Here is a 16,289-nt window from a genome sequence, read left to right as displayed (position 1 = left end):
GTCAGGCCCCGACCCAGCACCATCGCCTCTTGCCCGCATTCCTGCAATTGCCTCAGAACCGGGCTCCCGCTGTCCTGGGCGCTGCCCTCTTCCCACCAAGCAGCCAGAGGGACCTTTCAACATCATGAGTCAGCGGCATATGTCCTCCGCTCAGGGCGGCCAAGCCTGCAATCTCCCTGAGCCCGGCCCTCAGGGACCCTCCTCGAGGCCGCTCTTCCCTCCCTCCCTGTTCCTCCTGCTGCACCCACTCTGGCCCCGGCTGCACCCTCTCTGGCCCCAGCTGCTTCTCGGGTCTGCGGAGCATGCGCTACCCCAGGACATTTGCACGTGCTCTGCCCTCTGCCTGGGTGTTCCTCCCCAGGGCATCTCTGTGGCTCGTGCCTCGTTTCCTTGGGCTGTCTGCTCAGCGTTCCCTATCTCCATCACTTCCTGTCCTCTTTACTTTCTTTGAATCCCTTATCACAACCTGAAATGCACACTTCCCTGTTTCTGTCTCGCCTGCCACAGGGGTTCCATCCCCACGGAACCCCAGAGCCTGGAACACTGCCTGGCGTGGGGTGTGCTCTAGATGATGTGCATTAAGTGAATGAGTGAGTGGGTGGAGGAGCGTTTCACACGGATTCAAATACTATGCATTCAGTGAAAATGCTCATGTTTGGTCATCCGTAGGGATGTTTTCCGGCAAGGTGTTTTGCTGGTCTGTTCGCCATTGCCATGGCCAGCGTGGGCACCTCTGTACGGCCCGCTGGGTGTGGGCACCTGCCCAGCCCTCCCTCAGGTGGTGAGGAGAACAGCAGGCTGGGCGCAGGCGGAAGGTCTGCACAGACTGTGTGGAGGCCTGTCGTCCAGTTGCCGACTGCGAGCTCCGTGTGTTCGGTGGTGGAGCCCGAGGCGGGGCTGTGGCAGGAAGGGGTGGGGGCCACAGGAGAGGAAGATGGCCGGCAGGTAATGAAATCATTTCCTCCAAGGCCCCCGTGGACATGAACGTTCGCATCTGCGACGGAGAGGCAGATGCGAGGCACCACGGGGAGGGGACGTGTCCTAATGGGACGCACTCACACCATCCGGCAGCTTCGGCGCGACGCCAGTTGCCCCTGGTGACCCTGTGGGTCCTTTCTCCACGTCCCTCTGTTTCTCCTTAAGACTGGGTGTGGCCCCCCAGTGTGGCTCAGGGGCTGAGCATCGACCTAAGAAGCAGGAGGTCAGGGTTTGATTCCTGGTCAGGGCACAGGCCCGGGTTGCCGGCTCAGTCCCCAGTGTGGGACGTGCAGGAAGCAGCCAATCCATGATTCTCTCTCAGCATTGATGTGTTTTTTTTTCTCTCTCCTTCTCCTTCCTCTTTGAAATCAATAAAAAAATATAAAAAAAGAGTCAGTGTGAGCCTTCAGGGAAGGTTCACTCAGAGCAACGTGGGGAAACTGAGGGAACAGCTATGAACTTTAACCTCCCACATGAAACAGACTCCCAGTTGCAGTGGAATTGTGGGGTTGGCCGGCCTGGGGGGGCGGGGGGACCCGCTGGGAGCCATCGCCTGTCCGTGGGAAACGAAGCTCCCACCCAGTGATGAAGAGGAAAGGAAAACGCAGCTAACACAACACGGGGCCTGCCAAAGTCAGCGCCTGATCCCCAGCGAGCCCAGCCCTTCCCCGGAGCCAGGGACTCCGGATCTGTGGCTGCCCTGCCCCTCCCGCTGGGCTCCCCCCCTCCCCCCAGGAGCCCTGCCCGCAGCCCCCTCCCCGGGCCTGCAGGAGCTGGACCCCGGGAACTCTGCGAGAGCACAATGGCCCACTCAGGGTGCGAAGGCCGGCGTCACGTCGCTCACGGAGGGCGCACCTCCCCGCAGCTGCCGGTAATGAGGCGGCCGGCCCTGAGAGCGGCCTGTGTGCGCTTTGTTCTGCGCTGGCAGCTGATGGAGGAGCCAGAGGGACGGACCGATCGGATGTCTCACTCCAGGGACCATCCACATCCTTCCTGGGCGGGAGGGGCAGGTGACCGGGACACCGGACGCTCGGCGAGGGGGTGGCTTTCCTGCCTTGGCTCGCGTAGCGGGCTTTCATGGACAGACAATGACCTTCAGAGAAAACAATGACCTTTGCAGCCATCTCCCCGCCCTGGCAGCGCAGCAGCCAGCTCAGCTCCAGCAGCTTTCCTCTCGCCTTTCCGAGCGAGTGGAGCAACTGCCGAGAGAGGAAGGAGCTTTGTCTGAAAAGCGCCCCCGTGTCTGGCAGCCTGGTGCTCTGTCCCCACCATCGCTAAGGCAGAAGGAAACGGAGAGAGGAGATCCGATTGCAGCCTGGGAGCGGGTACCCGTGGGGCCGTGCTCCTGCAGACCTGTGCTCGGAGACGGGTGTCCCGGGGAGCCGTCCCGGGGTCCCCAGATCTGACACCCCAAGGTTAAGCCCTGAGGATGTGGAGCTGAGGGCAGGAGAGGGTGAGACACTGGACATTCCCCTCGAGGACACCCTGTCCTGCGGCTGCCCCCGAGAAGCAAGTGGAAGTCACCCGAACGGAGTCCTGAAGTACTTGACCGCCCTGTGCATGGGCCTTCTCCTCCAGGGCGCCAGGCGTTGCTTTGAGAACGCTGGTGGTTGGGTTTAGGGCAGGGGTGGGCAAACTTTTTGACTCGAGGGCCACAATGGGTTCTTAAACTGGACCAGAGGGCTGGAACAAAAGCATGGATGGAGTGTTTGTGTGAACTAATATAAATTCAAAGTAAAGGAGCAGAGGGGAGAGCAAGAGAACCGGATAGAACAGCCAGATCCGGCCCGCGGGCCGTAGTTTGCCCACGGCTGGTTTAGGGAGACATGGGCTTGTGGGCCCACTCCCTCCTGCGCTGCCTGTGAGTCTTGTCTGTGCCCTGGCTGGGATGGACCTGCAGCCGTGGAGCATCGATGGGGACGGTGCTCTCTCAGTGAGCCGCCGCCAGGCAGGGAGGCCAGTGTCCCTGCGCCCTTGGTCTCTTCCATATTCATCTTCTTTTTCTCTAAACTTGCTTTTTAAAAATATATTTTTATTGATTCAGTGAGGAAGGGAGAGAGGGAGAGAGAGAAACATCAGTGATGAGAGAATCATGGATCGGCTGCCTCCTGCACGCCCCCCACTGGGGATGGAGCCAGCAACCCGGGCCTGTGCCCTGACCAGGAATCGAACCCTGACCTCCAGGTTCATAGGTCAACACTCAACTACTGAGACACCATTTGTTTGCTTCCATTTAGTTTCACTTTCTCCCCACATCCTCCGTCTCTCACGCTCCTGCCTTGTTGGCTTCGTGAAGGCCAGCCTGCGATGCTGTGCTTCCCCTCCCTCTGCTCTGCATGCGCCTGTCCCCTCAGTGCCCGCGTCCCTGCTCCGCGCTCTTGGCTTATGGTGGCCGCCGGGGCGTTTCTCTTCTCAGGACCAGGTCACTGTCCCCTCCACCCTGGCCAGTGCCCGGGACCCACACAAGGACTGGTCTTTCCCAAGGAGGATTCCAGTTCTACTCGGAGAGGAGGCAGCAAGACCAGGGGGCTGGGAGGCGGACACATTTCGGTCAAATCCTGATTCTGCTACTTAAAAGTTGGGCTATTTTTTGTTGTTGTTAATCCTCAACCAGGGATCCATCTTTTCCATTGATTTTTAGAGAGTGAGAGGGCGGGAGGGCGGTGAGGTGTCGGGGGGGCGGGGGGAGAGCCAGAGAGAAAGATCGATGTGAGAAGGACACATCAGTTGGTTGACTCCTTCCTGCATGCTGGATCAAACCCCAAACCCAGGTATGCACCCTTGGCCAGGAATCAAACCCACGACCCTTCGGTGTGTGGGCCGAAGCTCTAACCACTTACCCACCCCGGCCAGGGCGAACGCTGGGCTGTCTTGAGGAGACTTGCCCCTGGAGCCTCGGTCGCCCCGTTTGGGAAGCAGACAGGACGTGACGTCAGTGCTTCTGTGCGGCCTGGATGAAGTGCGTGACGCGGAGGGTCTCGCTCTGAGCCCGGCTACGGAAGCTGTGCGACCACTGGTCCCTCTCCGCTTCGCTTTTCCCGATGGCACCGACGGACGGGCCCAAGCAAGGCACCGGAGCGAGGAGAGACTGTCTTAACGGCTGTGTCACGTGACCATCACGCTAAAGCGACCACCACAGTAACACAGGAAACGTCCGTTGAAGGGTGTTATGTATAGTATAGGGATTCGGTGAAGTTTATTGCATGTGTCACTCATTGAGGGTTTAACGTCTCTGCGAGGTATGTCATAGCCCACGCCCCCTTTACAGCGGAGCCTTGGGGAACCTCTACGGTCACAAGTGGTCTCGCGCATCTGTCTCTCGGCTTCTTTGGCCTCAGTTCTAGGTGTGGAATAGCGGGTCCCCGGGTTTGCGAGTCTGGCCACGCTGCCCCCTAGGAAGGTTACACAGGGTTAATTCCCACCGACAGGCCTGAGAGGGCCCACTTCCGGCTGCGGGCAGCAATGTGGGATAGCGTCCTTTAACCTCTGCCCATCTGATAAGCCCAGACTAGCATCTTGTTGTTTTAGCTGGCGTTCCTTCAATCGTCAGGGAAGCGAGGCATTTTTCCCTCACTGGTCGTTAGTGCTTCTTCTCTGATGAATCCCTGTTTTATGCCATGTGACCGTTTTCTCCATTGTATCATTGGGGACTTCTTTCACGGTAAGTTTCTAAGTGCAGGGATTTGACACTTACCCAGTTCGTAATCTGTCTTTCAACTGGGCTCGATTGCACTCGCCTGGTCTCCCGCTCTGTGGCCATGTAGAAGCTCTGCCGTCGGCTCTGCCGTCTGTATTTATGGTGTCTGACCCCGTACCTCGAAGGCCTTTCCTGGGGCCAGACGGTTTCCCAGAGTCTGGAGGCCACGAGGAGCCGATGGGTTGAGGCACATTTGGAAACCAAAAGGTAAAAGACATCAGTTATAAAAAATACTCTTCGCGCTTCCCCAGGAAATTCTTTCTTTTCCAGAACAACATTAGAAAAAATTTCATGTAGCCCGGCCAGTGTGGCTCAGTGGCTGAGCATCGACCTATGAACCAGGAGGTCCTGGGTTCGATTCCTGGTCAGGGCACATGCCTGGCTTGCGGCTCGATCCCCAGTGGGGGGCATGCAGGAGGCAGCCAATCAATGATTCTCTCTCATCATGGATATTTCTATCTCTCTCGCCCTCTCCCTTTCTCTCTGAAATCAATAAAAATGTATTTAAAAAATATTCTTCATATATGTTGATTAGAATACACATACCTGCATAAAGTTAGATATTTCTCCTTGGCTACGTTCTTCAGTAAGAACAATAAAGAGGTTGTAAATATATTGGTTTATCCATTGTAGTTCTAGTAACAGAAGTGTATTGCAAAATAATGTGTATCACGTGTGCACGTACAACAGTCGTTTCCCATGCAGCGTTGTTATAATCTTCACAGAAACATGGCAGGGTCACTGCCCTCACCTTCCCTGTCAGGTGAGGACACTGAGGTCCCCGTGGCTGAACGACTGGCCTAATGTCACCCCATCAGTGACGGCAGTCAGGGCTCAAACGTGGTCTTTAAAAATCCAGCGTTCCTCCCAGTTGTCAAGATAGGAAGTAGGCCCGCCCTGGCCAGGTGCAGCTCCGGGAGGAGTTCTGGGTTCAATTCCCAGTTGGGGTGTGTACAGGAAGCTGCCAACCAGTGTTTCTCTCTAACGCTGGTATTTCCGTCTCTCTCCCTCACTCTCCCCCCCCCCTCCCTCTCTCTCAATAAAAGGCACATGCTCAGGTGGAGAAAAATATTGTAAAAGCTCGTCTGGCTCTGCGGGTCAGTGGGGCTGCTCAGAGTCCGACGTTCGGGAGCGATGGCCGCGTCTCAGCCGTGGGTGTCGCGTGGCTTCCGTATCAGTTGTCAACGACAGTGCTGGCCGCTGCCCTGCGCAGGCTTGTCATTTCCCGCCTCCCGCCGGCCACCTGCGTGCCAGGGTGCCCCAGCGTCTGGCTCTGACCTTCCAGCCCCACTGCCCTCCGCTCCGGGGCCCGTGGCTCCGGGTGACCACCTGCCTCGCGCACGTCACTCAGTCGTGGCTCAGATGCCACCTTCCGAGAGGACTCCCTGCCAGCTGTCTGCGCCGGCTCTCTGTCGCCTTCGCTGCCTCGTTCCCCTGCGTGGGCTGATCGCTGCCGGGACGGGACGACTCACTCACCTGCTTGTCCTTCATGTCCTCGCTCAGCAGACCGTGAGCCGTGGGAGGAGCGGACTCTGTCTTGGGCCTTGCCGTGTCCTCAGGGCCCAGAACAGTGCCTGGCACACAGTAGGTGCTCGGCATTCGCTGCGTGGACGAGTGAGTGAGCGGGATTGAAGACGAGTCGGTGCAGGGCAGACGGGCCTCGACCACAGGAAGGGAAACCAGAGGACAGCCTCCCAGCCCCGCCTGCAGCCACCCAGGCTTGGTTGTACAGGAGGGAGCGGGCACCCAGGCGCAGGAACTTCCTGCCGGGGTGGCTGGGCCCCGGGAGCAGGTTGGGGCATCGACTGCTTTCTGCGGTAGCCTGGGGGGTGCCCCTCCTCGTCTGGAAATGGAGCCTCGGGTTTGCACTAGGCTTGTCAGAGGCAGGAAGAAGGCCAGGCTGCAGCCGCGGTCACGGCCGGGACGGACCCGCAGTGTGTGCGAGTGCGGCTTTCCTCTCGCTGGGACTTTGTTTTTAAATCCTCATCCGAGGATATGTTTTCATTGATTTCCAGAGAGAGGGAAAGACGGAGAGAAACATCAATGTGGGGGAAACATCAATTGGTCGCCTCCGCAGGAGCCTTGATCAGGGCCCGGCCAAGGTGGAGCCTGCAACCGAGGTCCATGCCCCCGACCCAAATCAAACCCAGACCCTTCCGACAGAGGCCCGTTTCTGTCCACTGAGTGAACCGGCTCGGGCTCTTGCTCTGACTTTTTAAAAAATGTAATAGATATATATTTATTTAATATGTTTTTATTGCTTTCAGAGAGCGAGGGAGAGAGAGAGAGAGAAACATCAATGATGAGAGAATATCATGGATCAACTGCCTCCTGCACATCCCACAATGGGGATAGAGTCCGCAACCCAGGAATCAAACTGTGACCTCCTGGTTCCTAGGTTGATGCTCAGCCACTGAGCCGCACTGGCCGGGCTACATAATACACTTTTATTGGCTTCAGAGAGAGAGAGAGAGAGAGAGAGAGAGAGAGAGAGAGAGAGAGAAACATCATTGATGAGAAAGAGTCATCGATCAGCTGCCTCCTGCACGCCCCACACTAGGGATCGAGCCTGCACCCCGGGCCTGTGCCCTGACCAGAATGGAGCCCGGGACCCTTTGGTCCACAGGCGGACACTCTATCCACTGAGCCACACCAGCTGGGCTCGCTCCAACTTTCCATGGAGTCGGAGTTCCTGTGCCGCGGGGACTCCGCTTTAGCCAGGCTGTTCCTCGCTGGCCCTGTGAAGCTGTCTGCTCCTGTGCTGCCCTTTGGCCTTGGTCTCCCGGTGAGCCCCCTGCACAGCGTGGCCACCTGGGAGTCCCAGTACCGCCGGGTCCCAGGCTGTTGGCATCACTAGGCGGGGCCAGGCGGGGCCGCCCCATCAGCCTGCGGCCTTGTGCAGGCCTGTGAGGCTGCGGGCAGCCTGGAGCTGGTGACAGACCAGGCACCTCCCTCCCCCGGGGCTGTGGCTCCGTGTTCCCACAGCATTCCATCGAGGAGTGGACGCCGCCGGAGGAAGCATGGAAACCTGCATCTCGGCCTCTGACCTCGGCATAGCTCTCGGTTCCCGGGGGCACGTGTGCACGCACTGCGGGGGAGGGCAGGCGGCGCGCTCCTGGCCCCAGGGCAGCAGGGGCTGAGGTCTCAGTGCACACGGGCGTGCGGGGCACACGGGGAACAGCTCACGCCAGGTGGCACCTGGACGCTGCTCCCGGGGCGCGGCGTGTCCGCAGCAGGGCCTCCCCGCGTCCTTGGAGACGCCCGCACGCGGCGTTGCATCAGCCTCTTCCCACTTGGACGTCAGCGCTGCTCTGTGGCCTGTTGGTGGAGAGCCATCTTCCTCGCCTGCGGGCCAAGGTCCCGGGTGGCCTTCTCTTTCCCTCTGTCCACACACTATTCCCACGTCTCTCATCTCGTGTCGTAATCTCTCTTGTTACATGAAGCCTCAGACTTCTCCTAAGTGATTGCTTACAAAGACAGTATTTAGAAATTGTTTATACAGTTATTTTTAGCGGGAAGCCACGCAATGAGCTCCAATTGTCGCCTTTCCAAGATTCCAGGGGCTGGGAGGGAATTCTGCCGAATTCTAGGGACCAAGGCCAGCGCCGCCCTCCTCGGCCGGTCCTGGGGGCCGCCACCGCGTCTGCCAGCGCCGCCAGGACCGAGGGCCGCGGAGCGAGCCTCCGTGCCACGCTGCCCCGTGGGTAAGCCGCGGCTTTGGTCAGTTCAGCGCCCAGCACGGTGCCTGGCGTACGGCGGGTGCTCAGCAGGTGCGCACTGAGTGAGGAGCAGCTCCGCCTCTGGTGGCCCGTCGGACACGGTGGGAGACCAGTACCTGCTGCTGCAGCCGCGCGTGCGCGCTTGTGTTCTCTTGGCTGCAAGGAGGGGTCTGTGACCCTGTCTTTCGGGAGGAGCAGCACAGTGGCTGACAGTGCAAGCTCTGCTGGTCCTGGGTCAGAGGTCAGCGTGGCGGGCAGCTAGGGGTGGGGGAATGGCGCCTGCGCTGGGCGTCCGGAATCGGCCGGGTGTGGCACTTCACGTGCACACGTCTGCCCTGAGCACCGTTCGGGGTGTGTGATTCTCTATTAAGGTTTTGTTTTCATTTTTACGAAGTCAGACTCTGGAGCTAATTGCCTAGGTTCGTATCCCGGCTCACCTGTTCGTTTTCTCTCTGGGCGCCTGGGACCAGTCACTTAACATGCGTGTCACAGACTTCCTCCATCCGCACGTCAGCAGTGACAGTCCGTGTATGACAGGGAGTTACATGAATGCACGCATGGTAAACACTCAGTAAACGCCATGACTGCTGTTTTTCAAAAGGTGAGATGTTTTAAGCCTGAGGTAAGCAATGACTTGGGACACATCCTGGGGGTCCTTAGAGCACGCCCCCCAAGCAGGGCCACCCTTCTTTTCTCAAGATCTAGGTTCTTCTTAAAGGTCTCTTTCTATACGTTTGTCTTGAGTCACCTTCCAAAGAGTTAGCTTTAAGGGCCCTGTAATAATGCGTGTTCCCCACATTTTTACTGGAGGAGCTCTGTGAACCCCAGAATCAATAGCAGAGCTTAGGGAATACTCCATCCGTGCTGTCCCATGTGGCGGCCAGGAGCCACAAGCTGCGATGTGAATTAAGAGTGAATTAACTAGAAATGCATGAAGTGAGTCACAGAGGCTGCTTCTCACACGCACCCGCTACTCTCGTGTGTGAGGGCCACGTGTGTGTCCTGCTGCCCCCCCCCCCCGACCTGCACGTGACGGGACTCTCCCACAGCAGAGCTCCTGTTGGATAGCACGGCTCCAGCGAGCTCCTCACTTCTACACACGCGTGGAAATACCGAAGTCCAGAGAGGTGACATGGCTACCCAAGGTCACACAGCTGGCGACCAGACGCCGTACGGTGCGAGTCCTTGGCTTCCACACCCAGGTGTTCCCATTGGCCACAGAGACATGCAGGTGCACAGGCCTCCCTGCCCGTCCTGGGCCATCGCGCTGGCTGCGGATCGTCCGCTCCGACACGTGTCTGCGCTTGAAGGACTGTGTCTCCGTTTCACTAACGGGACTGCATTTCATTCCAGGGCCTTTCCTCGGGGACTCGGGTCACGCTTACTGCACGCAGAGGGCAGCACGTTAGAGTTCATGATAATGGCCGACGCTCACTGAGCCTTTACCATTTTCCACAGACGCTCATTTCCTCGCAGTGAGGTGCGCACTGAGGAAGGCAAGACAGAAAGGTTACTTGGTGCGTGGGGGCGCAGGAGCAAGGGGTGGCCTTGGGGATGGAGCCGGGTGCCCCCTGCACTTGCTGGGCAGCTGCGTGTGGGCCTGTGCCGGGTCCTGGTGAAGCTGGGCGGAGGGAGAGGACGAGCAGGCAGGCAGCCCGGCCAGGAGCTGGAGGAAGACGCGTCCTGCAGCTCTAGTACCTGCTCCACACGGGATCCGGGTTTGGCTGTCTGCATCTCTGCACCCACCTTTCCTCTTCCTTGTTTTTGAAAAACAAATCCCCCAAAGTGAGACTCTCCAACGAGAAATGGCCGTCCGACCGCGGTGCCTGTTCGGGCAGCCTGCCCCGCCTGGTCACGGTGGGGGTGGGGGTGGGTGGGGGTGGGGGCTCGGAGTCGCTGGGATGGGCTCCCAGGACCCGGGTCCTTGACTCGGGGTGCAGGTGAGTGAAGGGAGGCGAGCAGGCAGCCTCTCCAAGCTCCGGTTCCAGTTCTGAGCTCCCGCCACCCGGCTTTCTCACGAGGCCCCCAGTTAAGTACGTCTGTGACGTCGTCACTGAGATGAGAGGATGTATGTTTTTAAGAGCTGAGAGGTTCAGCTGCTGATTTCATGGTTTGGCAGCCATCGGGTTCAGTTCTTGAACAACATCCTTGCCCACACTTGCCCGTGCAACCGCACTGGCACCGGCTGGGACCAGCGGTGTTTGAACTGGCTGGGCTGGCACCTGGCCCCCTGAAACTGCAACAGAATGGGGTTCAGACTCCCAGGCCAGCTGCCCGGGCTGGGCGGGGCCTCCTGGGCTGACCTGGTGGCAGGACCTGGTGGGTGGAGCTGTCCCTCGTTCTGAGGGAGAAGGGGGTGGTTTTGGGTGTCAGCTCCTGGCTGGAGGGGTTCCTGAGAGCGGGGACTCCATGGGGTCCTCCACGAATTTCTTCTGAGGCTTTCACATGACCTTTGCAAGGGCACGGTTTTAACTAAACACGAGGCTCACGCTAATTGGCGGTTTTAAAGTGACTGCTGTGCAGTATCATGAGGTTTATCTGGCGAGTATGTCATTCAGAGGTCACGGCTGGTGAGCGGGCTCGGGGCCCTGAGAAGGGGCGGGGGGTGCGTCCTCGCCGAGGGCCCTCGCGCTCGGGCCACCCAGACGCCGGGCGCATGGGAAGTTAAACGATTTAAGACAGCTTTTGACATGGGAAGCACATCGAGGATCCCAGAATTCCTTGTGTTTACACTGATCGGAGACGACCTTTTCTCCCATCTCCCCTCATTCCTAAAAGGCATTGTTAAAGTGACAGGACTTAGCTTAGCTTAAAACCCGGGCTAGACCTTCAGAACCTCTGTGCTGAGTCAGAATGGAAGGAAGCATTCTAACTCCCACGTCCTGTGCACATGGGGTTTGCCTCTGCTCAGCCCGACCTTGCCTCCTGCCTCCCAGTGCACAGAGGGGAGCTCCTGAGGCCGCAGCTGCGCCTGCTGTAGGGTGAGTCCCGGTCCTCGGGCCTCAGCCTCTCACACGCTGAGCTTTGCCTTCTTTGAAGGTCGGCTCCTGCTCTGGCCGGTGTTGCTCAGTGGATAGAGCGTCGGTTCGCAGACGGAAGGGTCCTGGGTTTGATTCCAGTCCAGGGCACGCACCTCGGATGCAGGCTCCATCCCCACCCTGGCGGCAGCCAACTGCTGTCTCTCACATGATGTTTCTCTCTCTGTCTCTCCCCTTCCTTCCACTCCCCCTGAAAATCAACAGAAAAATATCCTCGGGGAGGATTAACACAAAGAAGAAGAATGTCAGCTCCTTGGGGATGGAGCCTTCCCTCCCCTCCCCTCCCCTCCCCCGGAGCTTCCTTACAGGGAAAGGGGGGAGGGAGGGGTGGGGGCAGGCCAGTCCTGCGAGGCTCAGATCCTTGTGCTTTTATTGCTCTTCTCAGCTCCCGAGACAGACGCACTCGGCCTCCCCAGGACCCTCATGCCACACACTGCGACTGGGGGCAGCGTTCGCAGGTGGGGTGGCTGGTTAGGACAGCCTCTGCGTCTCCGCCCCACCCCCGCCCTTGGTTTTAAAAATCATGACTCAGGAGTTGCTTTACAGCGTTTGCCGAGGACTGGCCTCAGGAGAAACATTCCTCCGGCCCTCGGCCCTCACCTGGGATGACGGGCAAGTCCCTCCTATGGAACGTTCGGAACTGCTGAGGACATACGTGTTCCCATAAAGCCGTTAGCGCCTAGAAAGCTGTAATAAAACCTCACAGAGCACTGGAAGCAAGCCGTCCTCACGGCTGCAGGATACCGTTCCCGGGCGGACAAGTTTTCCCTGAAAACAGCGGGCTCTTTCTACCTGGGTGTCGGCTGGCCAGGAGGCAAGGCCCTCCAAGGCGTCGCGCGCGTCTTCCTTCCCGCCTTCCCATGTCGCTCCCGGTACCTGCAGAGCCTCGGGCTCACCTGCGCTGGCTGAGTCCCCGTGCATCTCTCTCACCGGCATAAGGCGACGCTGCAGCCGCGTCCGCTCTCTCCCGACGGCTCCACAGCAGGCAGTCGGGATAATTTCTGCACAGCAGGTGCCCGTCCAGGTTTCCGCGCTGAAGCCACGACTTCCCGGCTGACACTGTGGCTGTTGGCTCAGGTGGACGGTGCGGTCTGTCCCGACGCGGGACCATCGGCTGCTGACCCAGGCCTGCTGCTCCGTCCTCACTGCCCGTGAAACACACCCTGTTCACGAGCTCGTCTGCAGTCCCTGGGAGAGCACCCGTGGGTCCTGAAACCAAGAACAGACACGTTCCTTCACTCGTGGGTCCAGAAACCAAGAACAGACACGGTCCTTCACTCGTACGGACATCCATCAACTCAGAGAAACGGCCGCGGGACCAAGAAGCAGCAAGAGCTGTGGTGCCCCTTGGCGTCTTAAATCGCTCACGTGAGTTCACTTTTTTAGTTTTAAAATTAAAATTTTTCACTTACAAGAGTTTCCTACTCTGGTTGTGGAATATTCAGAAAACATGGAAGGGGATTTAAAACATAAAGATTGCCCTGGCTGGTGTGGCTCAGCGGACAGAACATCGGCCTGCGGACCAAAGGGTCCCGGGTTCGGTTCCGGTCAAGGGCATGTGGTTGCAGGCTCCTCCCCAGCCCAGGCCCTGGTCAGGGCTCATGCGGGAGGCAGCCAGCCGATGTGTTTCTCTCACATGGATGTTTCTCTCTGTCTTTCCGTCTGTCTTCCCCTCTCTATAATATCATCGGGTGAGGATCAAAAAAAAAAAAAGCAAAGATGAAAGGAATCTCACCAGTGATCAATATTGTTCAGTTTATTGCATCTCATCATATGCACGTGCGATGTTTGGACAACACACACACGCACACACTTACATATGTGCACCCTGCTCTTTTTACTTAATGCTTTAGCATAAACATTTTTTCATGTCATTAAAAATCTTATAAACATCACATTTAATGCTGACGGTTGAGTGCTTGTCCCATAATCTACCAGCCCTCCCGTTAGTGGACATTGAGATTGTTCTCTAACGTTGGCTATTATAAATAAGGCTTTTAGGAAGCACTTTGTGCTTAAAGCTTTGTTTATATTTTGCTTAATTTCCTAAGGAGGGGTTCTCGGAAGCAGGGTTGCTGAGTCAGGGTGTGGGGTATTTTTAGGGCTCTGATACATAGTTTCAAATTGCGTTCCAACTGTGTCCTGCCAGTTTGTACTGCTGCTCGCCAGCCGGTGCCAGCTAGTGGGAGTGTGAGCCATCACAGCGCCCTCACGTGGGCGTGTGGATCCCATCCCCCGCAGGGCTGGCCCCGGAGCCCCTGGTAGCTAGTCAGTCAGTCATTTACCTTTTCCATCCATTGTATCGACTTTAAAAGGAAGGAATTTCTATGTTGGCTGATAGATTTAACAGAGACTTGGATTTACAAAGAACCCCCCACAGGACTAGTTCAGTGAAACAGGTTGGCAGGCATATCTGCTGCTTCCCCTCCGATTGTAGAGATGCTGTTAGCTCACAGATTAAAAAACTAGAAAAAAATCTCCCCTAAAAACATACTGCTTTGAGACCCGGCTGGTGTGGCTCAGTGGTTGAGCATCGACCTAGGAACCAGGAGGTTACGGTTCGATTCCCAGTCAAGGCACATGGCCGGGTTGTGGGCTATCTCCAATGTGGGGTGTGCAGGAGGCAGCCAATCAGTGATTCTCATCATTGGTGTTTCTATCTCTGTCTCCCTCTCCCTTCCTCTCTGAAATCAATAAAAGTATACTTAAAAACAAACAAACAGAAAACCACATTCCACTTGGAGGTCTTTGAAGAACAATCCATCCAGAGGAACAATGGTTTTTATTTATTGTTGTTATGACCCAGTGAAGTCTCGGAACTGTTGCTCAGGGCTTGGAACGGGTAGGATTCTCTCCACCCACACCTTGGCCAGGGCGCTACGCCGTCGGAGAGGAAGAGCGCCCTCACAGACTTCACTCACGCGCCTTCGGGAAGATGTCGCGGTCCTCGCCTGGGAGGTGAGGTTGATGGGCCGGGTGGACACAGGTTCCTCCACCTACAATGTTCTAGGTCTCCAACCGTCTTCAGAAGCGGATGCTGCTGGAGGTTGCGGATTTGAGACTTGGATGCGATGTCGGAGAGAGGACAGTACAATCCAAGTCTGGAAACTTGGTTCAGCCAGCATCTCGACCCCCAGGAGCAGTGGCCCCTGGGCCCTGAGCAGGACCCGGTATTCAAAGAGGTGGGACGGGACCCTCTTCTCCAAAACGGGGAAGGTTGGCTCTCTCCCCAATCTAGTCCGAGATACGGAGCCGTCCGAGGAAAAGATAAACGACAAGACAGGCACCACGTGGCCAGCAGTGGTTGGAGTAACTGCGAGGCCTTGACGTCTGTGTCCAGGAGAGGGCGGGTGAGGGTCGGCGGCTTCGCCAGGGTCATTAAGTAAATCAGCTGTTGAAACCTGAAGGTCAGGCGGAGGAGAGCATGGCCTGGGATGTCTGGCGAGAACAGAGTAACGTGATTGGTTCCCGTGGTGTCACGTAGACACCATGACGAAAACAAACGCTCTCGAAGCTCCGGAGACGCGTTTGGACAGTTACAGGGAGCGAGGCTCTATCTGTGGGACCTTGTTGCCGAGGTGCAGTCTACTAGACTCAACACAGGACATGGAGCCGGGCTGTGCTGAGGGGATGGGCACTGAGTGTCCCGCTCTCGGCGATGACCTCTCTGGGCCGTTCCTGCCCTCCCCTCCCCCCCCCCCCCCGCGCGCTTCTCCCTTCGGTGGGACCCTCCAGACGGAGCCTTGCTCAGAAAGACCCCGCATTGATGCCAGAGACGGACGTTGCTTTAAGCTCCAAGCGAAAGGCCTGCGTTCCGCCAGGGCCTGCCGACGGGACTGGGGAGGATGCAGGTCAGTGATCGTGGCCGAATTCCAAACAGCAGAGCTGCCTGTCCCCACCGAACGTCGGGATCTGCACTGAGAACGTGAAGTCTGCACTTAAAGACTTGAACTGGTCTGGTCGCTGGTCTCTGACCCACCCGCGTGCCTTCTCCTGGGGCTGGGCAGGTCCGTGGGCTGAAAGGACCCGCCCCGCGGTGAGCGTGGTTCCCAAGGCAGCTCCGGAGAGGGGTCCGTGTGTGGGAGCAGGAGGCTCCCTCGGGGCCTGGGTGACCCCGGGAAGACCAGGGTGTGCTTCAGCGACGGGGCGGTAATGGACGCCCAGGCACAGGCGGACTGGCGTGGGGCCAGGGCCCCTCCCACACGGACCGGTTTGTGCTGCAGAGTCTGACGCGCTGGCGCCAGGAGAGACACAAGGAAAGACCTTTATGAAAGCTGGTCTCGCCGGAAAAGCAGGACCCGTGGCGGCCAGGACCTTCAAGCCCAGGCAGGTCCTGACAGTGGCTTCATCTCGATGCTCGTGCCCCTCAGCCCAGCGGCACAGCAGCAGCCACAGCCGGAGCGGCCGCCAGCTCCGGCCCGGCCCGGCCCCCAGGTGCCTCTAGGCCAGGGGTGGGCAAACTTTTTGACTCGAGGGCCACCATGGGTTCTTAAACTGGACCGGAGGGCCGGAACAAAAGCATGGATGGAGTGTGTGTGTGAACTAATATAAATTCAAAGTAAAGGAGCGGAGGGGAGAGCAAGAGAACCGGATAGAACAGCCGGATCCGGCCCGCGGGCCGTAGTTTGCCCACGGCTGCTAGGCCAAGCTCAGAGGGCCTCCCTGCAAGGCCACGCCCACAGAGACCAACCGATGCCCGTGGGAGGGCGAGGACCGCTCCGCCCTCCCCTGGAGAGAGGGGTGCTGGCAGGGGGCCGGCTTGAGAAACGTGGGCCAGGGAGGGGCGTTTGTTCAAGTGCGGCTCTCCCGAGAGGGCGGGGCTGCCAGCGAGGCTGAAATGGACGGGGTCCCACAGGG

The sequence above is a fragment of the Plecotus auritus genome (genome assembly GCF_963455305.1).
Source record: "Plecotus auritus genome assembly, chromosome: 7".
Lineage (NCBI taxonomy): Eukaryota > Metazoa > Chordata > Mammalia > Chiroptera > Vespertilionidae > Plecotus > Plecotus auritus.
The sequence above is the reverse complement of the archived record's forward strand: the minus strand, read 5'-3'. Positions refer to the sequence as shown.